This window comes from Panthera tigris, chromosome A2 (genome assembly GCF_018350195.1).
Source record: "Panthera tigris isolate Pti1 chromosome A2, P.tigris_Pti1_mat1.1, whole genome shotgun sequence".
Lineage (NCBI taxonomy): Eukaryota > Metazoa > Chordata > Mammalia > Carnivora > Felidae > Panthera > Panthera tigris.
This window is the reverse complement of record NC_056661.1, coordinates 14,713,938-14,741,623: the sequence shown is the minus strand read 5'-3', so window position 1 is coordinate 14,741,623 and position 27,686 is coordinate 14,713,938. Positions and strand designations below refer to the sequence as shown.

General features: G+C 47.1%; 2 long non-coding RNA genes, 1 other non-coding gene and 1 pseudogene across 4 annotated transcripts; 3 read left to right on the top strand and 1 right to left on the bottom strand.

The window, feature by feature from the left end:
* Positions 1–6,486: 6,486 nt before the first annotated feature.
* Positions 6,487–7,241, bottom strand: LOC102951003 (annotated as a pseudogene).
* Positions 7,242–15,961: 8,720 nt separating this feature from the next.
* LOC102967332 lies at positions 15,962–21,626 on the top strand. Of its 2 annotated transcripts, XR_006214749.1 has the most exons (4): positions 15,962–16,111; positions 16,353–16,586; positions 17,296–17,460; positions 21,249–21,626. It is a non-coding gene; the product is annotated as an uncharacterized LOC102967332 (long non-coding RNA). The 2 variants fall into 2 exon arrangements; XR_001510978.2 differs by lacking the exon at positions 15,962–16,111 and having other exon boundaries at positions 16,263–16,586.
* A 285-nt stretch (positions 21,627–21,911) lies between these two features.
* On the top strand, positions 21,912–27,132 carry LOC107180220. The gene is made up of 2 exons (XR_001510979.2): positions 21,912–22,493; positions 23,563–27,132. It is a non-coding gene; the product is annotated as an uncharacterized LOC107180220 (long non-coding RNA).
* LOC122236807 lies at positions 22,938–23,071 on the top strand. The gene has a single exon (XR_006215055.1). It is a non-coding gene; the product is annotated as a small nucleolar RNA SNORA70 (small nucleolar RNA).
* Positions 27,133–27,686: the final 554 nt, after the last annotated feature.

Below are 27,686 nucleotides of genomic sequence, written 5' to 3'. Positions count from 1 at the left end.
TGAAAAATAAATAGCTGTTAACACACCTTTCTTCCCACATCAGGGGGCATGTAGCACCCGATGCACAATACAATTATTGCTTCTCTCCATGAAGTATAACTGCTGATCACTCAGCTTCCCCCCGCCCCCAACAACGTTATGTGAAATGTACAACACAGATGTGCATGTTGGGCGGTAGCTGATTACATGAAACACACAGCACAGCATTTCGCATTGCTTCTCTCATCGAAAGGTTGGGAATCTATGGCTCACTGGCCAGATCTAGCCCCCTGTTCATTTTTAAAGTGGTTTTATTCGAACAGGTCACGCCCGTTCATTTACTTTTTGTCTGTGGATGCTTTTACACTAACTACAAGGGCAGAGTCGAGAAATTGTGACAGAGACCATATGGCTCATGAAACCTAAAACATTCACTATCTGATCCTTACAGAAAAAGTTTGTTGACCCCCACCCCACCCCGTTCTAGTGAAATCCATGCTTTGGTTACTCATCTGCTTTCTCAGGAGACTCCATGACATTTTCACTGCTTAGAAATATATGTTGCCTCCTAAGAGACATCCATTTAATGGTAGCTTCGTTTTCCTTCTTATACAGAGAGGCAACATAAAGCTCGATGTAGAGGGGCACCTGGGTGGCTCAGTCCCTTAAGTGACAGACTTCAGCTCAGGTCATGATCTCACAGTTTGTGGGTTCAAGGCCTGCATCGGGCTCTGTGCTGACAGCTCGGAGCCCGGAGCCTGGAGTCTGCCTTGGATTCTCTGTCTCCCTTGCTTTCTCTGCCCCTCCCCTGCTTGCGCTGTCTCTCTCACTCAGAAATAAACATTTAAAAACAAATAAACAAACAACAACAAAAAACACTGTGCCTAGTATACTAACATTTGTACTGTTTTTGAGAGAGAGAGAGCAAGGGAGGTGGAGAGAGGCAGAGAGAGAGAGAGAGAGAGAGAGAGAGAGAGAGAGAGAATCTCAAAGAGGCTCTATGCTCAGCACGGAGCCCAACACGGGGGCTCAATTCCATGATCCTGGAATCATGATCTAATCGGAAATCAAGACTCCAATGCTCAATCAACTGAGCCACCCAGGTGCCACTACCATATATAGTTTCATTTTTGTATATTTTTAATGTTTATTTATCTCTTTTGAGAGAGAAAGAGAGAGAAGGAGAGAGGGGCAGAGAAAGAGAGAGAGGGAGAGAGAGAATCTCAAGCAGCCTCCCCACTGCCGTGCAGAGCCCAACTCAGGGCTCAGTCTCACAAATCGTGAAATCATGACCTGAGCCGAAATCAAGAGTCAGATGCTTAACCCATTAAGCCACCCAGGAGCTCTGCCACCTGTACTTTTAAATGGGAGAGGGGTGAAGGAGAAATATATATATCCTATATGCATGCGTGTATGTGTGTGCGCGTGTATTTACTTGCATATACGTAAACACCCACAGGGGCTAACTATGAAGGTTAGGGGTCCTGGGCAAAAAGGGAGGTGGTAGGAGGCCCATCACCATGTCTTTTTATATTTTTAGGTTCTTGAAACATGCATATATGTTATAACCTCTTCAGAAATTTCAAGAAATTAAATGTATTATTTTTAAAGCTTCAAAGATTAAAATGCATAGTACTATTTGTGCTGACTGAATGAATTTGCCTTCCTTGGACGGGCCCTCCCTGAATTTCAGGGCTCCTGAGAGGTTTGTCCCCAGGCCTGAAGGCAGTTCCTGCCTCCCCATCTCTGGTAGCATTGGAGTCTGATCTGCAGCCCCGAAGGCTAAGCCTTTGTGGCCCTGGGAAGTTTCTACTAAACAGAAAAGGATTTCAATGAAGGGAGGTTTTTTTGTTGTTTTTCTTGTTTTTAAACAAAATGTATTTCTCTGCAGGCTACATTCTGGCGTTATAGTACTCCTACATCAGAATGGCCAGTTTGAGTCCTCTGCAAAGGGAAGATGGTCTACACTCCAGAGTGTGCTGGTTAATTCCCACCCCTCCCAGAAATAGACATCAATTTCAAGTGAAGTTACTCCAGGCAAAAAAAAAATAAATAAATAATCTCTTTAGGGGTCAATACATTCCAAAAAAAAAAAAAAAAATTCTCCAGCCTGTTAAAATCCAAGTTTTGAGTTGCAAAATCTATTCTAGAAGCAGATTTCTTTTCTTTTATACAAACATGTAACACGGGAGCAGGGGAGCCCTGCTACGTGAAACAATGAATTCCTTCCACCATTTCTCTGTAGAATCATTTTACTATGACACTGGTTTGAGCATTTCTTTCGTGTTCATCCCTCCCTCCCTCCCCCCATGGCTTCTGGGTTTTGTCAGTCCTGGAACAAAATCTGCTTTGCCCCCTGTTCATATGAAGCAGATGAAAGTGAAGCTACTCCAGGGCCCCTGAGGAAACATATTTTGAAAACATCTGCCCTACACCATGGAGACGATTCAGTGGCAACGGTCCTAAGAGTCGTCAGTAACTGAACACAGAAAGCATGTTTCCATCATGCGTCGTTGTCCCCAAATCCTCAAAAGGTGGCGGACCTGAAGCAGCCTTATGTAGGTTGTCTCCACTTATTTCCAGAACCTTTCTAAACAGATGTCTGACTGTATCGTTTGCACCCACTGTGGTGTTCCCTTTTTTTTTTCATTTTTTTAAATGTTTATTTATTTTTGAGAGAGAGAGAAAGAGAGAGCACGCACGAACAGGGGAGGGACAGAGAGAGAGAGGGAGACACAGATTCCGAAGCAGGTTCCAAGCTCTGAGCTGTCAGCACAGAGCCCGATGCGGGGCTCGAACTCACAGGCCGTGAGATCATGACCTGAGCCGAAGTCATGACTCAACCGAGCCACCCAGGGGCTCCCCCACCCCCACACTGTGATGTTTCTAACGATGCCTCAGGCTCGGGCTCCCTCATTTAGAACGTCTTAGGGCAATGTATTCACTTGAATTGTCCCCCAAACCTTGAGACTTGAGGGGACACTGTGCTGAGGTCAGCAGCACTGACTGTGCAGTCTTTGAGAGCAGTAGCTGGAACTAGACTTTATAGCTGCTAAACATGAAACCTACAACCCTGCCTCTTCCCTGCTTTTAACACACACACACACACACACACACACACACACACACACACACACCCTCCACGCCTCCCCAATAGGCACCCCTCCAAAACAACATATGACCCATTGTGTCAGTATTTGGGATGAGGGAGACTTTTTTTTTTTTATATAATTTATTGTCAAATTGGCTAACATACAGTGTGTACAATGTGCTCTTGGTTTTGGGGGTAGATTCCCGTGATTCATCGCTTACATACAGCACCCAGTGCTCATCCCAACAAGTGCCCTCCTCGATGCCCATCTCCCATTCTCCCCTCTCCCCCACCCCCTCCATCAACCCTCAGTTTGTTCCCTGTATTTGAGAGTCTCTTATGGTTTGCCTCCCTCCCGCTCTGTTAGAAACTATTTTTTCCCCTTCGCTTTCCCTCTGGTCTTCTGTTAAGTTTCTCAAGTTCCACGTTATGAGTGAAAACATATGCCATCTGTCTTTCTCTGACTGAACTTATTTCACTCGGCACAATACCCTCCAGTTGCATCCACATTGTTGCAAACGGCGGGATTTCATTCTTTCTCATGGCGGGATGAGGGAGACTCTTTAAATGCTGTTATGATGTTCAGAGAAAAGCTGACCAGGTTGCTCTAGCTTTCAAATTGCTGAATTGCAGACAGCATCCAGACTATTTTCAGTACTGAGCGTATGCTGTGGAATCAGAAGACTGTGCCCATCTTTACAGAGCACACTTTCCAAGCTGGGACTTCACCCCCTCCGCAGACCATCCCAACACCCCCTCCACCGGGCAGCCTCTGGAAGTACCATGTGTGACTCAGCCAGACGACACCCCACCCCAGTCATGAACACATTCCTGCACTTCCTTCAATATACGGTGGGGGGGGGGGGGTTGTCTTCTGGTCTGGTGCTGTGCTCTGTGGCACCCCATGCCAATGGGCCAGAGGCTCCAGGAGCCCCAGAGAGTGGTGCTGCCCGAGGGCCTGCAGGGAGGAAAGCAAACTCAGACCCAGGATGCCCATTCCTATGAAAACTCTCAACTTCCTGTCAAGTGGCCGACTGGCCGGAGTTCTCGGGGATGATGCCTTGCAGGTGGCCCAGTACTGGCGTCTGACAGGCAGGGCGGGCACTCAGTGATGACAGCAGCTGAATCAGCCTTCCCAAGTCGTCAGTCCATGCTGACAAGCTCCATCTCTACGACGGTGGCCACTTTTATGTATTTATTTATTTATTTATTTATTTATTTTTTTAAATTTTTTTTTTTTAACGTTTATTTATTTTTGAGACAGAGAGAGACAAAGCATGAACGGGGGAGGGTCAGAGAGAGGGAGACACAGAATCTGAAGCAGGCTCCAGGCTCTGAGCTGTCAGCCCAGAGCCCGATGCGGGGCTCGAACTCATGGACCATGAGATCATGACCTGGGCCGAAGTCGGCCGCTTAACCGACTGAGCCACCCAGGCGCCCCTGTATTTATTTATTTTTTGGCCACACTTATTCATGTGTCAGTTGTGCCGGTCCCGGGGTGGCCAACAACCGAGGCTGGCCAACGTCAGCTGTCTTCGTCGGTTAGCCCTTCCATGATGGATGCTGTCTGGCAGGCATTAACATGATACAGCCACCCGCATAGTCTCCCAGTCACCCATCCACTTCGCATCTCCTCATCCCCAACCTTCCAGGCCCCTCACCGGCCAGCCAGGCCATTCCCCGGTGCCGTAGGTCAGTGTGAATTCTAACCCTCGTCCACTCTGCCTTCTCCGCCAGGTGGATGACCGGGCATATCCCCCACCTGAGAATGTTTTCCTCCCCCACTGTCATCTTGGGCCCCTGCTGGATGAGGCTCCAGGGAAGTTGCCGTCTGCATTTTTGGCTCCAGAACCCCAGAGGCCTTCATTATGGCCCTTGCTCTGGCAAGTGCCACAAGCTCCATATGGCACCTTGTCCCACTGCCTCCACTGTCGGCCATTCTGGCGTGTCAATTCACTTAGCCTGGGTCGTAACCTTCTCCATGCTTCTAGGAGCCATCCAGGTATTGAGGTCACACCATCTCTTAGGGCACTTGCCAGGGCGTTAAATCTTGGATTTCAGGAGAGCTCCCCATCTTTGTGGTCTGGCCATGGGTCAAGCATCCCGAGAACTCACTCCCACATGTCTTCTCCCAGTTGGTCATGCAGGTCTTCTGGGGGAGTTATAGCCCGGGGGCTAGTAGAGGAGACAGGTACGGGTTGTTGTTTTTTTAAATTTTTTTAATGTTTATTTATTTTTGAGAGAGAGAGACAGCGTGAGCAGGAGAGGGCAGAGACAGAGGGAGACAGAATCCGAAGCAGGTTCCAGGCTCTGAGGTGTCGGAGTAGAGCCCCGACATGGGGCTCAAACTCACAAGCCGTGAGCTCATGACCCCAGCCGAAGTGAGATGCTTAACCGACTGAGCCACTCAGGCGCCCCCAAGGTACAGGTCTTAAGGAAAGTGACCTTGTCTTGTAGACAGAGCTGTTTGCATTGTCTCCAAGCAAGGTGATAACAAACGCTGCTTTTCTTTTTCTTTTTCTTTTTTCTTTTTTTTTTTAGTATCCACTGAATTTACTGAGCATAACCACAGAAGTATTGACTTCATGCAGTGACACACCAACAAAAACACAAGATAGAGCACTATTATCCACATTTTGTCCAAGTGTATTTCTTTTGAGGCTCATTTATATATTTTCCTATGCCACAGACTGTCACTTAAATAATGGATGTTTTTAATGCTAATTGCTTTCTTGACTTACTCAATATCTTCTGCAGATATCTTCATGATTCCCACACACAGAAAATGCTGATTTCCTTCCGCCATGATTGCAACGATCGTACGTACTGCAACAGGGTAAAGCTTGGCTCCAGCATCCCGAGAACTCACTCCCACATGTCTTCTCCCAGTTGGTCATGCAGGTCTTCTGGGGGAGTTATAGCCCGGGGGCTAGTAGAGGAGACAGGTACGGGTTGTTGTTTTTTTAAATTTTTTTAATGTTTATTTATTTTTGAGAGAGAGAGACAGCGTGAGCAGGAGAGGGCAGAGACAGAGGGAGACAGAATCCGAAGCAGGTTCCAGGCTCTGAGGTGTCGGCGTAGAGCCCCGACATGGGGCTCAAACTCACAAGCCGTGAGCTCATGACCCCAGCCGAAGTGAGATGCTTAACCGACTGAGCCACTCAGGCGCCCCCAAGGTACAGGTCTTAAGGAAAGTGACCTTGTCTTGTAGACAGAGCTGTTTGCATTGTCTCCAAGCAAGGTGATAACAAACGCTGCTTTTCTTTTTCTTTTTCTTTTTTCTTTTTTTTTTTAGTATCCACTGAATTTACTGAGCATAACCACAGAAGTATTGGCTTCATGCAGTGACACACCAACAAAAACACAAGATATAGCACTATTATCCACATTTTGTCCAAGTGTATTTCTTTTGAGGCTCATTTATATATTTTCCTATGCCACAGACCGTCACTTAAATAATGGATGTTTTTAATGCTAATTGCTTTATTGACTTACTCAATATCTTCTGCAGATATCTTCATGATTCCCACACACAGAAAATGCTGATTTCCTTCCGCCATGATTGCAACGATCGTACGTACTGCAACAGGGTAAAGCTTGGCTCCAGGAGACGTTAAGCCTGGACACATAATGTTTGCTCAACTGAGTACAAATGTGATGGCTCCTTTATCAACTTGCTGGGGCACCAGGATAAAAGGATATTTGTGGAGTAACCTTAGGGTTGGATAAAAAGGTCCTTCCCTTTGTCTAAAAAATAGTAAGTTTTACTGCAAGGATTTCTCTAAATCCATTTACTGCAAGGATTTCTCTAGGTTCATGGCACCGCGCTATTCTGACAGGATCTTTCTTAGGCATTATATGATTAAGCCATGGTTCTCTACCTGGAAATTGTTCTATCGACTGGTTCTTAATACCCTTAATAATTGAGGTTTTCAACTGGATGCAGTTGGACACATTTTCTTTTTCATCACATTTCTTGAACACGTTCCTAGGTGAAGAGAGCGACGATGGGGAAGAGCCCAGAACGGGAAAAATTGAGTTAGGTAGGGTCGGGCAGATCCCCTTACTCCGGGGAAAGCCGTCAGTGACAATAGGTGCTGTTGTCGTTATCGGGAAAGGGAGACAGCCAGCCGCACTTTACGGCTCTAATAAATACTGACTACTTCCGCATCTCTGACTTGGGTGGCCCTTTTGCTGGGTCGTTTGGGGCTACCAATTTCTTCCCAGAGCCGGTGGCTCAGAGGGCGAGGCTTCAGGAAAAAGAAGGGCTAGATCAATGGTTCTAGTTGTAGGAAGAGAATGGAAAGATAGCACTTGTTCTTAACAAGGACGGATGGGCCGTTTCTGCAGGCTCAGAGGAGTCTGGTTGAAAGTTACGGGCATCCGGGGCGCCTGGGTGGCTCAGTCGGTTGAGCGTCCGGCTTCGGCTCAGGTCATGATCTCACGGTCTGTGTGAGTTCAAGCCCCGCATCGGGCTCTGTGCTGACAGCTCAGAGCCTGGAGCCTGTTTCGGATTCTGTGTCTCCCCCCCCCCCCCCCCACTCAAGAATAAATTTTAAAAACATTAAAATAAAATTTAATTTAAAAAATAAAATATTTTCTCACCAATAGATATCTCAGGGACTGAGAAGGTTTTTTGTTTAATTATTTATTTCTTTTGTTTAATTTTTTAATGTTTATTTTTTTAATTTAATTTTTATTTATTTTTGAGAGAGAGAGAGAGCATGAGTGGGGGGAGGGCACAGAAAGAAGGAGGCACAAAATCCAAAGCAGGTTCCAGGCTCTGAGCTGTCAACACAGAGCCGATGCAGGGCTTGAACTCATGAACTGTGAGATCATGACCTGAGCCAAAGTCCGGCGCTTAACCAACTGAGCCACCCAGGCACCCTTAATTTTTTTAATGTTTATTTTGAGAGAGAGAAAGAGAGGGAGAGCACGAGCAGGGGAGGGGCAGAGAGAGAGAAGGAGAGAGAATCCCAAGCAGGCTGTGCGCTATCAGCCCAGAGCCCAACATGGGGCTCGATCTCACAAACCGCGAGATCATGACCTGAGCCAAAATCAAGAGTCAGTCGCTCAACTGACTGAGTCACCCAGGTGCCCCTCTATAAAATCTTTTGGTAGACTGATTTAGTTTGTGGCATCCCTGGCAAGAAGCCTAGGAAAACTAAAGGAATCAGAAAAACCCAGAATTTTGGAGATCTTTGAGGGTAACCCATGCTTATGATGTAAGTGGAGAGAATTGCATGGAGGGCATCAACTAGGTCTGCTCCCTCCACTCCTCTAGGTCCCCTGCTACTTGGTAAAGAGTGAATGAGGGTTTCCCAGGTGTCCAAGCAAAGCAGGAGCCCAGAAAGCCAGGGGCCAGCCCTCGAAGCCAACTACCTCTCTTTGGCACATCACAGAGGCCCCAACCCACCAAAACATTATTTCTTTGCTTACATTAGTAGGAACAAATGTCATAACTTCTCCAAAGGAAAGAAAGTATGTGTGCTGGAAGAGAATTGTCATCTACCAAATAGGGACACACATCCCAAAGCGACATAGAGAGACGTAGAAATACACAGATAGGCCCCAGTTTTAGACTATAATGAATGTAAAATTAAGGAACATACTATTTTTAGAGAGCATGAATGAGCAAGGGGCAGAGAGAGAAAGAGAGAGAGAGAATCCAATGAGGTTCAGAGAGAGAGGGAGAGAGAGCTCAGAGCTGAGAGCGGGGCTCGAGCTCACCCAATGTGGGGCTCAAACTCATGAACCATGAGATCATGACCTGAGCTGAGGTTGGATGCTTAACCGACTGAGCCACCCAGGCGCCCCATGGGAAAATATAAATTAATGTCAAGACTCTTTAGTCCTTATCTTTTAGGCTTTTAAAAAAATATATTTCATTTATTCTTGAGAGAAAGCATGAGCAGGGAAGGGGCAGAGAGAGAGGGGGACAGAGGATCCAAAGCGGGCTTTACACTGACAGCAGTGAGTAGGATGTGGGGCTCAAACTCCGGAACCATGAGATCATGACCTGAGCCAAAGTTGGAGGCTCAACTGACTGAACCGCCCAGCCTCCCCCCATCCTTAGCTTTTATTCTTACAAGTGTCTGCAATAAACAGTTTACCAGTCAATCTTAGTCTATTTGGAACTAAAACCATAACATTGGCTTTTAATTTAAATACTGCAGTTTCCTACCTTACCAAAACAGTAACTTTTAAACCTATGTTTAAATCACCCAATGGCTTTTTAAAAGTTTATGTATTTATTTGGAGAGAGACAGGGAGGGAGAAAGAAAGAGCAGGGGAGTGGCAGAGAGAGAGGGAGAGAAAGAGAATCCCAGGCAGGCTCCATACTGTCGGCATGGAGCCCAACTCGGGGCTAGAACTCACAAACCGTGAGATGACCTGAGCCGAAACCAAGAGTCAGGTACTTAACCGACTGAGCCATCCAGACAGCCCTCATCCAATGGCTTTTTACCCAAAGCAGACATTTGTCTGCATCTTCAGAGACACTCTCAGAATATTCCCTAGAAGGTAAAGGGGCTGAAGAAGACAAGCACACAGAGCTATGGAGTGTGGAGGGCACTTTACTCCTGGCTGCAAGGTCATGTGCAGGCTGTGTGACGGTGGGCAAGTCACCTGGCCTCTCTGGGCTGAGTCCCCTCGTGTCTAAAGTTGAATGGGTGCATTCACCGTCAGAGATCTGCTCCACTGCCAAGTTCTGGGCTTTTACCCTAAGGCCTGAAGGCCTCAGGTGATTGTTGTTCCCTGCTCCAAGTCACTCCCTCCAAAGCAGGGTTCAGCTGGCTTGTCCTCGAGGCCATTTGAAAACTCTCTGCTCTTTTCTGGGGGTACAAACCTGGGGTTAATGTGGCAGAAGGGTCTCAGAAGCCCAAGTGGACTTTAGAACAAGAAGGGCATGGACTGGAGAAAATTGCCTATGGGAAGAGAGGTCAGTGAGGATATCAGAGACGCCACTAGATGGGCTCAATCAATGAGTGGGATTTGGGAGAAAAGATAAGACTGAGCTTTCTGAGGGGGGTGACAGACTGAGTTGATAGAGCCCTTGTCCCTGGGATGTCTCTCTCTTCAACTCATCTGTAGTTCTATTCATGAAACATCTTGTGATATGCATGTCAATAGGGCCTTTCTCTTTCTCCCAAATTAAAAACTTGTTTCCAGTAGATAGAAAGGTGTCTCCACTTGGACTGAGACTTCTAAATGCATCTGAAAGTTGCCCGAGGCTCTGAGCTCCGGTCATCACCCCATGTCTCGGTGATCATTGCACTGGGTCGGGGACCGATAGGAAAATCAGTTCCTTTCCAACATTTGTACTTACGTGTCCCAGTCTCCAAGAAGGCTATGCCTGCAAAGAGGGAACATGAGAGGTTACAATTCTCTAACTAGACCATGGCCTTGATATAGAAGTGACTGACTCCTGGGGCGCCTGTGTGGCTCTGTCAGTTGAGCATCCGACTCTCGATTTCGGCTCCGATCATGATCTCACGGTTAGTGAGATCAAGCCCCGGCTCAGGCTCTGTGACGATAGGGAGGAACCTGCTTGGGATTCCCTCTCTCCCACGCTCTCTCCTTCTCTCTCAAAATAAATAAGTAAACTTTAAAAAAAAAAAAAAAGCGATTGGCTCCTTAACTACATCTGTGACTGCAGTGAGCCAGGCCACGTTTTGGACACAGGTGGGAAAGACGAGCAAAAGCAGATGCTCAAGGTCTAGTTGGGGAGGCAGGTGTGTCAGCAGGTGAGTTCAATCAGTCCAGGGTCGCAGCACTGACATGACGTCTGTGCAGAATTGAGGGAGCAGGAGAAAGAGAGGCACATCTGTAGGATTGGGCTTGAAGGGACAGCAAAGAGTCGGTTGTGCCTTTTTTTTTCCTTCTAATTTTAATTCTGTTTTCTAAGAATACAATTGAACATTTGGTAAAACTCTAAAAAACAGAAACAAAATACTTCCTTTTATCCTTGTTCCAAACCACCCATTGTTGCCCCTTGTAAATAACCTTTGTTCTGGAACTGGAAGTGATCTATAGAATGTATCGTTTCCTCAACTTCGGAAGTGCATTGAAGAGGAATATAGTAAGCAGAGCAAAATTTGGAAAACTGTGGCCAGTGTTGAAGGAATGGCGAGACCGGAATTCACTGCAAGGCTTCGGCTACTCCACGAGCAGAGAATTGGGATGAAGTTATAGGAAGTTTTATATGAAGTTATAATAACAACAAAAGCTGGGAGGTCCCAGGGAAAATTGGAGGGAAAGAGAGCTCATCCTACAGGAAGGGCCAGGCTCGGACTGTCCTTCCGTACAGCAGTCCCCGGAGCCTCTGGCGTGTGAAGTTACACCTGTCTGTCCGCATATCTGTAATGGTTGCCTGATCTGTGCTGAGATAATACAGGCCGCACCCGCTGGCCCCGAGTTCCACATAAAGCCGGTTTGGTCATTCAGAATGCTGGACATTGCATCAAGATTCTCTGACATTTTAAAGAATAATGTCCCTGTCGCTTCGATTTGTTGGTTTCTTACTTTGTTAAGAAGGCACTTCGACTAATAGCTTATTTAATCACTTACCACTCCCAAAAGGTTATTAAACCATTTCACACTCGAGAATTGTGAGGTTCCTAATGAAAGCAAAGAACAGCACTGGTAAGGATGATATGAGGATTTCTTTATTTTTTATTTATTAAAAAAAATTTTTTTTTACATTTATTTATTTTTTTTGAGAGACATAGAGAGACAGAGCACAAGTGGGGGAGGGGCAGAGAGAGAAGGAGACACAGAATCCGAAGCAGGCTCCAGGATCTGAGCTGTCAGCACAGAGCCTGACACGGGGCTCGAACTCACAAACTGTGAGATTATGACCTGAGCCAAAGTCGGACGCTCAACTGACTGAGCCACCAAGGTGCCCCGAGGATTTCTTTTTATAATTATCTGAAAAGGTTGTCATCATGTGCCTTAGTAACAGTACAATCCTACCTACCCAGTGATCCCATTATCCCTGGTCCTTGGCCATCCCGGCCCGTGTTACCAGGTGGTAACCCACAACCTGTGCTCATAAGAACAGAAAGAAATCAACTATGATCTGTCACCAGATGGCAGGCCCTGCTGAAGTCACAGGATGGGCCCAAACCCAGAGCAGATCCTAGCAGATGCTGATCAAAGAAATACTATCATACAAGCCTGAAGGAACACCTTGCCCTTTGAGCATTAAGAAATCTGAAAGCAAGCATGAACATAAACGAATACAATTTTAAATTTTGTATTTTTTACGGTGAATAGTCATCATCTTCCCCAATGGCCTCTGAAGCCAATAGTCCTGATTAATTTTTTTAATGTTTGCTTATTTATTTTGAGAGAGAGAGAGAGAGAAAACAAGTGGGGAAGGGGCAGAGAAAGGGGGAACAGAGGATCCAAAGCAGGTTCTGTGCTAACAGCACAGGGGGCTCCAACTCATGAATCGCGAGATCATGATCTGAGCCCAAGTCAGATGCTCAACCAACTGAGCCATCCAGGCACCCCAGTCCTGATTATTATTAAAAAATCACAAAGTTCTGGGGGCGCCCGAGTGGCTCTGTTGGTTAAGCGTCAGACTCCTTCTTTCTTTGTTTAATAACTATTTATTTTTGAGAGAGAGAGAGAGACAGAGTGCAAACAGAGGAGGGGCAGAGAGAGAGGGAGACACAGCATCTGAAGCAGGCTCCACGCAGGGCTCAAACCCATGAACTGTGAGATCATGACCTGAGCTGAAGTCAGACGCTTAACCGACTGAGCCACCCAGCTGCCCCTAGCGTCAGACTCTTGATTTTGGCTCAGGTCAAGATGTCATGGTTGGTGAGATCCCTGCTTGGGATTCTCTCTTTCTCCCTCCCCTAACAAACAAACAAACAAACAAACAAACAGACAAACAAACAAATAAACAAATCATTTTTTTAATCACAAAGTTGGATCAATGTTCTCCTTTTCAAAAACCATGTTCATATTCTCTCTGTGAAACAGAGCTATCTGCAAAGTCTTGAACCACAACATAACTTTGGCTAAGCAAATCAGCATCTGGAAAGATATTTTTATTTATCTTTTTTAATTTTTAAGTAATCTCTACACACCACCCCAAGATCAACAGTCGTGTGCTCCACGGACTGAGCCAGCCAGGCACCCCCAGAAAGATAATTCTTAAACGGGAAGAGTTGGGAATGTTTACATTTATTTTTTATTTACCCATGATAAGCAGTATTTCTGCCGTTCTAATGAAGCTTAAACCTTAGATTTAATCTATAAAAATTAGGAGATTCAGATTAAATGCCTGATGCCCTATTGTAAATTCAATAAAGGTTAACATAAAACGATGCACAAAACAAACTTCAGTTGTTCCTGCCCTTATTTTTGGAAGATCATTTGAGATTAAAAGAACAAAACAAAACCCCACAGTGCATAAGAACAGTGTCCCCCTTCTTTAATAACGCTATTTTCAAAGTCTCTGTTAACTGAAACACTACAGAATAACTCACCAGATCTTTAAAAATCCGAAATCTGTTTTTATTTTATTTTTTTAAGTAATCTCTACCTCCAACATGGGGCTCAAACCCACAACCCTGAGATCAAGGGTTGCACTCTCCGCTGTCTGAGCCAGCCAGGCATCCCCTCCAAGCTTCTTATTGAAGGGAGTCAAAGTTCTAAACTAGTATATGTGAAAAATTAAGTTGTTTTTAAAAAAGGAAAACCCTCAAGACTTAAACCTTAGACATAGTGAAGGTTAAGAATGCGTGCTTGTGGCGGCGCCTGGGTGGCTCAGTCAGTTGAGTGTCCAACTCTTGATCTCCGCACAGGTAGTGATTCCAGGGTTGTGGGATTGAGCCCTGCCTCGGGCTCCGTGTTGAGTGTGGAGCCCGCTTAAGACTCTCTCTCTCTCTCCCTCCCTCTGCCCCTCTCCCCTCCTCCCATACTCTCTCTAAAATTAAGGGGCGCCTGGGTGGCTCAGTTAAGCGTCCGACTTTGGCTCAGGTCGTGATCTCGCGGTCCGCGGGTTCCAGCCCCGTGTCAAGCTCTGTGCTGACAGCTCAGAGCCTGGAGCCTGTTTCAGATTCTTTGTCTCCCTCTTTCTCTGACCCTCCCCTGTTCATGCTCCCTCTCTGTCTCAAAAATAAATAAATGTTAATAAAAATAAAAATTAAAAAATAAAATTTAAAAGAAGAAGGGGAGGAAGAGGAGGAGGGGGAGGAAGAGGAGGAGGAGGAGGAAGGAGAGGAGAAGGAGGTAAATAGGTAAATAGGATTCTGTTCAATATATATTCTTTTCAATATGGGATTTGAGTTTCCTGATATTTAAAAAAATTTTTTAAACGTTTATTTATTTTTGAGACAGAGAGAGACAGAGCATGAAGGGGGGAGGGTCAGAGAGAGAGAGGGAGACACAGAACCTGACGCGGGGCTTGAACTCACCAACCACGAGATCATGACCTGAGCCGAAGTCGGACGCTTAACCGACTGAGCCACCCAGGCGCCCCGAGTTTCCTGATATTTAAACATAATGTGCATATTTCATTTATATAGTACTTCCCCGAAAGAAAAAAAAAAAAAGCACCACTTTATACAATACGTGGCCTATTGCTAATGCCCAGTGATTCACAGACTGTTGAAGCTGAACAAATCTTAGGATTTGAATTCAAAGATGGTCACCTTTTTTTTTTCCACACCCCATTTCAAAATGAAATATTCTGTGGAACTCCAATATTTAAAATAGTTCATAGTTTGTTCCATACACTATCGCTCTTTTCTTAAGTGATATAAATGCACAAAATATCTGGGGGAACAGGACAAGAAAACGAGCAGTTTGTTTTCAACAAATATATTCAAGCTCTCCTTTTTCTTTTCATAAGGACAAGTACTTGGCAATAGAATTTTTCAGCAACAAAGTTACTTTTTTTAGTTTATTTATTTATTTTGGGGAGGGGAGGAACAGAGAGAGAGGGAGAGAGAAAATCCCAGGCAGGCTCTGCACTGTCAGCACAGAGCCCAACGTGGGGCTGGAACCCACCACCTGTGAGATCATGACCTGACCTGAAATCAAGAGTCTGGTACTTAACCGACTGAGCCACCCAGGTACCCCAATAAATTAAAAAAAAAAAAATGCCTGTCAGTGTCCACTGTATTAGCAAAGTATATTTCAAGATAAATGAGGGGCGCCCCGGGGGCTCAGTCGGTTAGGTGTCTGACTTCAGCTCAGGTCATGATCTCGGGGTTCGTGGGTTCGAGCCCCACGTCAGACTCTGTGCTGACAGCTCAGAGCCTGGAGCCTGCTTCTGATTCTGTGTCTCCTTGTCTCTCTGCTCCTCCCCAACTAGTACTCTGTCTCTGTCTCTCAAAAAATAAAAAATGATTTAAAAAATTAAAATCACAAAATAGATGAAAAGGATAAGGTCAATGAGACCAAAGATGGAATGCCCAGTTTGTAAGCGGCCCCAGGTGTATGAGAATGAAAGAAGCTACAAGTAACTAGGATTCTTCACAGCTCCATTGGAGAAGACAGACGTGACAACTACAAGTAGGTAGCTATTGTATTTTTTATTGTACATAGTGACTTATGTAGTGAGGGTGGGATCCCTAAAAACACTGCAAGATACAACCAAATGGCTCCTACGAAACAATTACTGCAGCACATTGGAACGGGAATGGAGTAAGCAAAATGTCAGACCCACAAAATCGAAGCAGAAGACCCTGAACCTCAAGGAGCACCCAACGTCCAGCACGTCCTGGGAGTTGTAGTCCTTCAGCCCAGCAAGCAGCCTCAGTCTCCTCTTGGGGAAGAGAGGCCCCGCCTTCCGCCCCGCCCCCCGGAGTACTAACGGCCGACCCGCCTCGCTCAAGGGAGCGTTGGTCTCCCGAGAGCCCCGCCCCCCAGAGACCCAGCGCAGCCCGGCGGGCCCGGGACAGCCTGACTCGAGATGTCATCGTGATAGAGCATCTTCACGAATTTCCGATGGCGCGATTTGTTGTGGCCAAAGCTGGATTTCTCGCAGGCCAGCAAGTGCCACAGCTCCGGAAGCCTGAGGTGAGCTAGCCAGGGGTACAACCTGGCCTCCAGGAACCCAGCGCGTCCCGCCCTTCCCGCTGCCTCGCTCCGCCCCCATTCGCCACGCCCCCACTTGCCACGCCCCCTCGGACATGCGCAGTGCCGCCGGTAGGGGTGGGGCTAGCGGCTCGCTCAGGCCTGGCGGTTGGGGAGGCGGTTTAGAACACATGCGGAAGCTCCTAAGCCGGTATTTGAAACGGAAACTCATCGGTTAAAATAGAAATACCGGTACCTGGAAACCTGGAACTTGTCTTTTCGAAGCCACGGTTCCCGTCATCACCTCTGCCTCTCCGGGTTCCCATAATCGTCCTTATGGACCGCTGGTCGTGTGGTTGCCTGCACAACGCCTCCTGGACCCCCGGCTGGTTGAACTCCCAATACCTTGTCAGGCCTCTTAGAGGGACTGTCCAGTGCAGTCCCTTGCTGCACACACATAGGCACCTCCGGCGCGCAGGTCAGTGACCTCCTAACCCCCTTGGGAGACCACGCCCAAGCCACTTCCCTGACTCCCAGGTGGGAGTCCCAAGTGGCTGATTATTTTATTTCGGACCTCTTGGCCTAATTCACACTGGCCAGCTGGACCAGAAGCTCCCGTTCATCCTTCCCAAAACGTCAGGGAGGTTTGTGGAGGGGCTCCTTTGGAACCCCTTATAAATATCTTCTTTTTTTTTTTTTTTAATTTATATACGTATTTTGAAAGAGAGCGAGCATGAGCAAGGGAGGTGCGGAGAGAGAGAGAATCCCAAGCAGGCTCCGGGCACTCAGCGCAGAACTAGACGCAAACCTGAGATCGTGACCTGAGCTGAAATCCAGAGCCCCACACCTGAGGGACTGAGCCACCCAGGCACCCGTCTTTTTTTTTTTTTTTTAGTATTTATTTGAGAGCACGCCTAGCAGAGGGGCGGGGGCGGGGGGGATGGGGGGAGAGAATCCTAAGCAGGCTCCATGCTGTCAGTGCAAAGCTGCAGATTCCTGCTCAGTCTCAGGGATCGTGAGATCAGGACCTGAGCCCAAATCAAGAGTCAGTGGCTTAACGGACTGAGCCACCCAGGGGCCCCTAAATATCCCTTTTTAAATATCCTTTCAGAAGACAGAATAATTAGAACAATCTGTCGCTGTTGGGAGTTGTAGTGATAATTTTCTTATGTCATTTTTCTATTTAGTTTTTCTGATTAACTCCAATTATGAGGTCACGACACACATCTCCAGCTAATTTATGCACAGCTCCAATTCTGTGCAGGGAGGATGCAAAACGGCAAACTATCCATGGTAGGACTTTCTGGAGCATCAATTCTACAAGATTTGGAAGAAATGAAGTCATTTCCAAGGTAAGTAATTGAAAACTTAAAACTAAGACAAGGCTGGAAAGTCCTATGCCATTAGCGATGGTTCATAATCTATGCCTGAAATATCAGACTTTCTCTAAGAAGAGACCCTAAGGATAACTTATTTCCCATTATTTTAAACAGAAAAAATTATAAGGCATAGCAAGTCCCATCAAAAAACCCGACCAATTTTGTGGCATCTGGCTGGCTCAATCGCTAAAGCCCCTCGATCTCGGGCTCAGGAGTTAGAGCCCCACGTTGGGAGTAGAGTTTACTTAAAAATTAAATTAAAAAAATAGTCATTGGCATACAGGTGCTTTGTGTGCACTAGCAGTGGCTACTTGTAGACCAATAACATCAGATGTTGTACATCTTGCCAACACTCCAAAGTGTGATGAGCCTTCAGGTTGTATTTGGAAGCAACGTGGAACTTTTTCTGAAGCTGTTTAAAATGTATTTTTGGGGGGGCGCCTGGGTGGCTCAGTCGGTTGAACGTCCGACTTCGGCTCAGGTCATGATCTCACTGTTTGTGAGTTCGAGCCCCGCGTCGGGCTCTGTGCTGACAGCTCAGGGCCTGGAGGCTGCTTCGGATTCTGCGTCTCCTTCTCTCTCTGCCCCTCCCCTGCTCACACTCTGTCTCTCTCTCAAAAAAAAAGATTTAAAAAAATTTAATAAAATGTATTTTTTTAAAGACTCAATATAAACTTTATATACATATCAGCTAAAAATGTTGAGAGGGAAATAACTTCTATGCTATGTATTGAAAATGAAAACATTCTTCCAGGAAAACATTAATTGGGGGATATATTCTGTGGGTATGCCTGTATTATGAACTAGATGGCAAAAATCCCATTTATTTTATTTTTTAAATATATTTTTTAAAGTTTATTTATTTTGAGAGAGAGAGAGTGCGCGCAAGTGGGGGAGGGGGATAGAGGATCTGAAGAGTGCTCTGTGCTGACAGCAGAGAGCCCGATGTGGGGCTCAAACCCGTGAACTGTGAAATCGTGACCTGAGCTGAAGTCAGATGCTTAACCGACTAAGCCACCCAGGTGCCCCCAAAGCCCACTGATTTTAAAGACTTTAAAGATTAAAGCTATAACTTCAAGTAAACTTGGCGCTGAGAAGTCCTTTCAGCTTATGACCCCAGAGTTCTGCAGTCCTGTGTCAGTAATGATCCCTTGCCAACATCAGCATACAAAGGTGCCCTAATGTTGTGCATTAACACAGACCTCCTTTGACCCCAGAGTCCTCTCCATTTCCCATTTTCCTCTGCTCCATTCAGGTACCTCTCCTCTCCTCTCCTGAACCCATTCCATTCCGGCTTTCCTCCACACCACTTTGCTTTCATGGTGTCACCAATGTTTTCCATTTTGCTAAATTCAAGCTTCAGTTTTTGTTCTCTCAGTCTTATAGCTGCATTTGAAACACGATTGAGCACTTCTTTCCTCTAGATTCTCAAGCCCCCCCCCCCCCGCCCCCGATTCCCTCCCATCTTACTCTATCTTCCTTTTATTCCTCCTCCTCCTCCTTCAGATCTCTGGGACCCTCAGCCCCTTTCTCTTTCTTGTGGGCCCTCTCTTCTCAGAGCAAACCTACAGAGGCTCCCAGCTTTGAATACCACCTATCTGCTGAGAACCCCTAGGCCTGGGTCTTCTTTTCTGAGGGGAGCACTCAGGAGCCATCACTGACTCTCTTTCCCTTCCCACCCCACCACATGCAGTCCTCCAACAAGTCCTCTTGACATGCATCCTGATTGCAGCCTCTTCTCATTGCATCCATTTCTACAACCAGTTTCAGCCACTGTCCTCTCTTACTGATCTTCTGCAAACACTGCCCTCCGAACTAGCTTCCTGCTTCCCTCTATACTCTCCTGGAGTCCATTCTCCAGTCAGCATCCACAGCGCTCCATAAAAAAACATGAAGGGGCACCTGGGTGGCTCAGTCAGTTAAGCGTCCGACTTCGGCTCAGGTCATGATCTCGCGGTTCGTGAGTTCGAGCCCGCCGTCAGGCTCTGTGCTGACAGCTCGGAGCCTGGAGCCTGTTTTGGATTCTGTGTCTCCCTCTCTCTGCTCTGCCCCTGCTCATGCTCTCTCTCTCTCTCTCTCAGAAATAAAGAAACATTAAAAAATTTTTTTTTAAACATGAAAGACAGGGGTGCCTGGGTGGCTCAGTCGGTTAAGCAGCTGACTCTTGATTTTGGTTCAGGTCATGATCTCATGGTTTGTTGAATTGAGACCCACATCAAGCTGTGTGCTGACAGCATGGAGCCTGCTTGGGATTCTCTCCCTCCCTCCCTCTCTGCCTCTCCCATGTGCAAGCTTGCTCTTTCTCTCTCTCTCTCTCAAAATTAAATAAACAAACTTAAAAAAAAAAAAAGAAAACCATGATATATGTTAACCCCAACCCCCACCCCCCACAGACACCCCACTCCCCCTCCACTCCCTCCTATCCCCATTTAACCCTCTCACTGGCTTCTCACTGCAATAAAATAAAAGCTTAGGTAACCAGATAACCTGACCCCTGCCTACCTTTTTGACCTCATCTCCTCTCCTTGCTTGTTCATACTACTGTGTGTCAGATTTTCTGGTATCTAGAGCTGAAAGCAATCTTAACTGAGAAACAGTAAATCATAGAATCTATTGAGCATGGGAGGCTTGGAAAGAAATGTATTAAGAGAGAATGAAGGGCCCAAAATGGTTTTAAAAAAACACAAAAGCATACAAAACAATGAAAACATAACTGATCTGTATGTATATACCCAAAAGAATGTCTCAACAAAGTGAATGTTTAGAAACCAAGCCAGCGTCAAAGAAATGGAAATACCTTTGATTATATTTTAAAAACAAAAAAATATATATTTAGTAAATATAAAAGGACAAATATTGAACACATTATATTTCTGGCCCATAATGCAATACAATTAGAAGTAACAGAAATAGGGAATTTAAAGATGCTCAGCTTGGAGCTCCTGGGTGGCTCAGTTGGTTGAGCATCTGACCCTTGGTGTCGGCTCAGGTCACGATCTCACAGTACATGGGATTGAGCCCTGCATTGGACTCCCCACTGACAGTATGGAGCCTGCTTGGGGTTCTCTCTCTCCGCCCCCCTCTCTCTCTGCTCCTCCACCACTCATGCACATGTTCTCAAATAAATACACATTAAAAAAAAAAATTAAAATGCTCAATTCTTTGAAAATGTTAAGATATTCTTTTAAATAAATTAATGCCTGAGTCAGGGTGCAAATCCCAAGCACAACTGCAGTGCCTATAAATATATGTGCTTGTAAATACACCATACCCAGATATATGCAGGGTGATAAGAGAGCTCTCTGACTCAGAAGCTTCTGTTGTAACCAGGTTATGTTAAGCTCTGCCACACAGTCCTTTAACATCATCTTAGTACAAAAGGGAGCAACAGTGAAGGCAGTACTAGGAACTATAACTATTACAGATGCCTAATAAGTAGGGCTGTGTTCTACTGGGCCTGACCTTGACCTCAGGATCCTTTCCAGCCAGGGCTCCAGGCCACACCACTAACGGATCTGTGTTACATACAAGCTCAAAACTGCCCTCCCAACAGCAGGCAGCCTGGAAACCGGCACGTGCAGCACATGCAGTAGAAAAAAATGATGGCCCTCACGTGAGGACTCAGGATCCCAAAAGTTCTGGTCAGGCCTCGGCTTCAAATCTGCCTCACCCACAAAACACTCCCGACCCTCACCTTGGCTATACATAGTAGTCTCTTCTGAAATTTCCCTGCAATTCCTTTTTTCGTAACTCCCTTGCAGGCAAAAGAGGAGAAACACTACTTGGGGAGCACTGTTATGTGCCAGGACTATGATCATCAAGAAGGCGGAGGCCACAGGATTGCACCTCAACCCCGGGGACCTGCCAAAGAAGAACTGCCACCAAATTTTCAATCGAGGACCCTTCCAGAACTCTTCAGTGACCTCACCGAGCGGTGTGCCTCTGGAAAAAGCTCAACACTCGCCCTAAATGAGATGTCTCTTCCCCATGCCTGGGAGGATAGGGGATAGATCCTCTAGGGGCGGATGCCTGGGCACAGATGTGACCCAGCAGCTCTGGAGCGAGTGGGTGTACTCAGGCGAGTTCTAGTTAATTTGTACATGAATAAAAAGCACTGGGATAGGGAAAAGGGCTCTTGAGTCCAGTAAGTGAATTTTATTTATTTTTTTATTTTATTTTTTTTTAAATTTATTTATTTTTTTATTTTTTTAACGTTTATTTATTTTTGAGACAGAGAGAGACAGAGCATGAACGGGGGAGGGTCAGAGAGAGAGAGGGAGACACAGATTCTGAAACAGGCTCCAGGTTCTGAGCTGTCAGCACAGAGCCCGACGCGGGGCTGGAACTCACGCACCGCGAGATCATGACCTGACCCGAAGTCGGACGCTGAACCGACTGAGCCACCCAGGCGCCCCAGTAAGTGAATTTTAATATATAGGAGTTCATCCGCAAGACATCAGTCTACATTTGTTCTCTAGCTAGTAAGATTTTGACAGGAGGCAGGAGAAGAGCGGGAAGGCCACCCTGCTGGGCACCACCGTAGACGCGTTTAGATCCGGATCAGGCTCCCACACCAGGGGGCCCACCTGTGTGCTAACCGGCCTACAAGGCACTGTCCCTCGGGCTGAACAGGGCTCCATACCACCTCAGTGTTGCCAGCACTCTGGACAACTTCATTTTTCTTTCATATTTTTGAGGTAGAATTTGTACTCAGGACCGTGTCCTGCGTACGCAGAGGACTTAGGGGCCCGCAAACAAGCGAATTCACAAGAAGCTCTGAAGATTACCGCACAAGTGTTTGGTGTCGTCTTGTGTATTACTGAATTGTCCATTAATCAAGAGACTCGGTGTAACAACCTCAACAGGATGTCAAAAGCGGGACTGCAGAAGCCCCAGGCCTGAGCCAAGGGAGGCTGTAGACCCAAGATTCAAAGCACGTGCTCTGGACACCAGCTCTGCGATTGTACAAACTGCTTAACCCCATTCAACATTCATTTCCTAGTCTGGTAAATGGGCACTTTTACCTAAAAGGGATTGAAATGGTGTAGAAGGTCTGGGGCCACTAGTAAATGCTACTGGTATTTGTTGGTGTTAATATTACTATTATCAAACCTGCTGAAGGAAGTGACAGCCCAGTGTTCTCTGAGACAAACATGAATGAGAACCAGTCGTGTCAATAATCACCTCCCACAGTCCAGCATTAAGAGCAACTCAGGGGCGCCTGGGTGGCTCAGTCGGTTAAGGATCTGACTTCCGTTCAAGTCATGATCTCATGGTTCGTGGGTTCGAACCCTGCGTCGGGCCCTGTGCTGACAGCTCAGAGCCTGGAGCCTGCTTTGGATTCTGTGTCTCCCTCGCTCTCTGCCCCTCCCTCGCTCGCTCGCTCTCTCGTTCACGCTCAAAAATAAACATCAAACAAAATTTAAAAGCAACTCAGAAAATAGATGTCAATGCAGCCAATTAAGCCGACTGTGCTCTTTCCCCATGGGAGCCCAGTGTGCAATGGCTGCAAACAGTAGCCTCCTTGGTAGTGTGTGCAGCCTGTTGATTGTACAGGTTGCCCTAAGGGACCTTGGAGACAGCCCTTTCCAGTGGACATTGAGGTGTGGCCTCATGCCACAGTCTAGGCTCCAGTCTAGGCTCCAGACAGGTATGTGGGGTGTATTTGGAAAGCCCCAGGGCACAGTGGCCAGGGTCCACATTGGCCAAGTGATCATGTCCATTCGCACCAAACTGCAGAATAAGGAGCATGTAATTGAGGCCCTACGTAGGGCCAAGTTCAAGTTCCCTGGCCGCCCGAAAATCCACATTTCCAAGAAGTGGGACTTTAACGTGGATAAATTTGAAGACATAGTTGCTGAAAAGCTGCTCACCCCAGATGGCTATGGGGTCAAATGTATCCCTTATCATGGTCCCTTGGACAAATGGAGGGCTCTGTGCTCATGAGAACCTCGGCACTGCCCCTTCTCTGTTCATGCCCACCAATAAGTCCTACTTCCCGTCTTAAAAAAAAGGAAATACATGTTAAATCCCTTCCCATTAAATGTGGTTTTTTTATTGTGTTTGTTTCTACAGAAGCATCTCCCGTCCCTGATAAGCACAGAAGACGAGAGAAAAGAGTAGGAGGGAAGAAGTACCCCAGGACGACAGTCCAGTCTCTGAAGATTCACCCAGGTTGGGACAGAGGACCTGCCCGAAGCCAGGACCAGCCTCTCTTCTTATCTCCCCAGTGGCACCCAGCCATCCTTTAAGCCCACCATTATTTTTTGATTCAGTGCTTTTGAATGCTGTGGAAGCACAGGTACTCCCTTGATTTGAATCCCGTGCAGACCACCTTGGCAGTCTGCACCTGCCATCCTTCCCTGCCCGTGGTCCTCGGTGTCCCCACATACAAGCCGTAAGCTCCTTGCACCACTCCCGTCCCCACGGCTGTCTGTGTCAGCCCTGGCCCACCTCCCACACCTGCTGCTGGGCTCGGTGGAGCTCAGGATCTTCTTGCTGCCCATATAAAAACAGTCTTTGGTTTTGTCCCTTCTTTGGCTATCCACCACGTGAGCTTTCATTGGCTTCATTGTGGTTTAAGGGCCACATCGGTTCTTTCCAGGTGGCCTGAAACACGGTATCTGCCTGAGTAAGAAGTTGAAGAAGCTCCCAGCAGCCCATTCAGCCTTGGGGGTTGCCAGAGGGAGAGGCTGGGGTCCTATCACCAGGCCGCCCAGCATGGAGGGAGTTGCCAGTTGTAGGACAAACCCTGGGGGCAGCTGGTTCCGTGTGGGGCATCACCACTGCTGCTGATGCTGTGGGTGGAGGGGAGGCCCCAGGGTCACACTAGGGACTGTGCTGGGGAAAGGGATGGTCCTTGTGTCTTGGTGGGGGACTGGCAGGCCCTTTGGATGGGCTGCTGGCCTTCCACTGACTCCCAGTGCGCCCCAGGCCGCTGACTTTTTGAGTTACAGAACACAGCAGAGGTGGGCAGGCCCACCGAAACCAGGCTCCTCCGGGTCGGCAGAGACCCTGGGCTGAAGCCTGTGGGAGCTGGAAGGACAGCAACTATTGGCAGGATCAGCTGAAGGCAGAGGCTTCGCAGCAATGGTCCACCCTCCACCTTGGGGCTCTTGCAGCCTAGGATCAGGTAGTTGGCCATCACTTCCTCTTAATTCTGGCCCCTCAGCAGGTCCTGGATCTGGTCCCACTCATAGCCCACAGCTAATGTCACCTCAGTTCTGCCAGGGATCCTTGTAGTCAGGGAGTGGCTCACTTTAAGGCTTTAGTAGTTCTGCTTCACGGGCCATGGTCATCCATGGGCCCTTCATGGTTTCCTCTAAAGCGCTTCTCTCACTGGGACTGAGGGGCAGGAATCTCTCTAGCAGGTCTCCCACGCTGCACAGACGTGGAAAGGGGAACGTGGTATATCCTGCTCAGCACCCGCTCCCACAGCTCCCTGAAGTCCTGCCAAGGCAGGGACCTGCTGGTCACTGGACAGTCATTGTATAGAGGATGGCTCCAGGCTCCACCCAAGGGGGACTACCACAGCAGGGGGTCAGCTTATGGGCGGCGGTGAACTCATTGCTGAATCCAGAGTATGCGACCTCGATGTTCGGGTCGGATTCCAAAAGCAGGCTCTCTGGCTTTAGGTCCCTGTGGATGACACCTTCCTGGTGGTAGTACCACACAGTGGGCGCTATCTGGCAGAATCTGCCTCGGGGCTCCCCCTTTCTCATGCAGGCATGGCGCAGTTCAAACACCTGTCCTTCGCTAGTGGACTCCGTGACCGGGTCGCCTGCTTCCATGGTGCCAGCGACCTCAAGTAGTTTCACGACTCGGGGGTTGTGATTCAGGGCCTTCATGCTCTGGACTTCAAGGAATAGTCTCTGGAGGCTGGAGGAGCCCCGCTGACTCTTGTTAATGACCTTCATGGACGCCTCTGTCCCACTCGGGTTGTGCCAGACCAACCCCACCTGGGCAAAGCTGCCCTGGCCGACGGTCCTGAGGAGCCGGTGGTGGTCACTGTGGCTCTCCCGGTCACGGGGATGGCCGCAAGGCCCCCGCAGCTCAGTGACTCACTGCTAGGAATGCTAACTAAAAGTGCCCCCTAACAGTACCAACAAACTAAATAAAGATGGGAAAGAAAAGAAAAAATGAGAAAAGAGAGGGAAAAAGCAAAACTGTGGCCAAAAGTCCCTCAGGTCCCCAGACACCAGCTTCCTGGCCTAAAAAAACCAAAACATGTAGGCCTGGCCAAGGGCTGATACAGAGAGGTGCTTAGGATTTTCTCTCGATGGCTCTTCTTGAGATCAGTGCAAGAAATGCACCTGTAAGGCTGGGGATAATTCACAGTGGCTTTCCCACTTGGTTCTCAGGAACCCTTTACTCTTAAAAGCGTGGGGGAGGGATGCCCCCAGAGGCCTTTTTGTTTACGTGTCTTATAGTGATTGATACATACCTTACTAGAAATTAAAACCTGAAGGATGCTTCAGTAGCCTTTTCATGTCTAGTTTGGGAATCTGTAATAATTTTTGATGTTTAAAGAAAGCCATGATATCTATACTTAGAATAATTCAATTCCTTTTTCTTTAAACTCTGGATGATCGGTCTCAAAATGATACCACAATTTAACTGGCTTCACGATAGCCAATGACAAAGACTCTCCCTGACTAAACTTGAGTCGTTCTCCTCTAGACCTTGCAGCCTGCCCTTGTCTGGCCTGCATCACCCAGTTGTAGCAAGAACCTTGCCAAGTCAGTTTAAAGAGAACTCCCCACCCTCAATATCTCATAATATTCTTCACACACACACCCCACCTTTGGTGTCTGTGAAATAATAGAAAATATATATTGGTCTCTGTCCCTGGTTCTTGGCACAGGCTCCTGAAAGCCTTCTAATTTCCTAAGTGCTAAGACACTAGGAGCATCTCGTTTTCTAATATTTGGTCTTTAACCGCAGTTCCTGATTCAGGGCTCCTAAATTCCTTGGAATATCCTGAGTGGTAGGAATGTCTTGTTCTAATGAGGCAACTCTGGATGGGCTCCTGGATGACTCCTGGAGGGGAGTCTTTCTGACTGTTAGCAAAAGGCCAAGCCATGATTAGAAGCTTGGAATTTTCAGCTCCATACGCCCTCCCCAATCCTCCAGAAAGGGGAAAGGGGCTGGAAGTGGAGTTAATGATGTGTCACGCCTACGTGAGGAAGCCTCCATAAAAATCCCAATAGTATGGGGTTCAGAGAGTTTCCGTATGGGTGAACACATCCACACTGGGAGCATGATGTACCCCAACTCCATGGGGACAGAAGTTCCTGTGCTCGGGACCCTCCCAGACCTCACTCCATGTATCTCTTCATCTAACTGATCATGTATCCTTTATCACATCCTTTAATAAATGTAAGCGGAAGTGACCGGGTTTTCCTTTGTATGGCATCTGACCACCCTGGCCTGCCCACAGCAAGAATCCTGTTAGATCTGTTTAACTAGAATCCTTCCATCCCTGAGGTTTCCTTAGTAGTGTTCCATCTACTGACCCCAACCCTGCTCCTCGGCTATAAACCCCCACTTTGTGCTGTACTGGGGATGGGTTCCAGTTCTATACTGAGGCCTCTTTTTCCCCCTATTGCAGTAATTCCTGAATAAAACTTGCTTTTACTGCTTTAACTACTACTGTCCTGCTCTGGGTTTGTTTGTTTTTTTCTTAACACAGTAGGGAAATATTCTGTTGCATAAGACACAACAAGGTACATTATTGACTTCTTTTCTAAGAGAGAAAGAGTACACACACAAGCAGAAGAGGGGCAGAGAGAGAGTCCCAAACAGTCTCTATGCCATCAGTATAGAACTGATGCGGGAAGCTTGATCTCATGAACCCTGAGATCATGACCTGAGCCGAGTTCAAGCTGCTTAACTGACTGAGCCACCCAGGCTCCCCTGTTACTAACTTCTATAAAGCTGAAGGGAAGTTAGCTTTCATCATATTTTTATTTCTTAGTTACAAATTTTGCCCAGTCTTTGGAGTAGATTTCTCCCTTCCATAAGCCAGAGAACTTGCTATGTCCATTGCCGTATCCTTAAATGTAAAAGTTGAGGGGAGCCTGGGTGGCTCAGTCAGTTAAGCATCTGACTTTGGCTCAGGCCATGATCTCTCAGTTCATGGGATCAAGCCCTGCTTTGGGCCCTGCGCTGACCCCCAGGAGCTTGCTTGGGATTTTCCC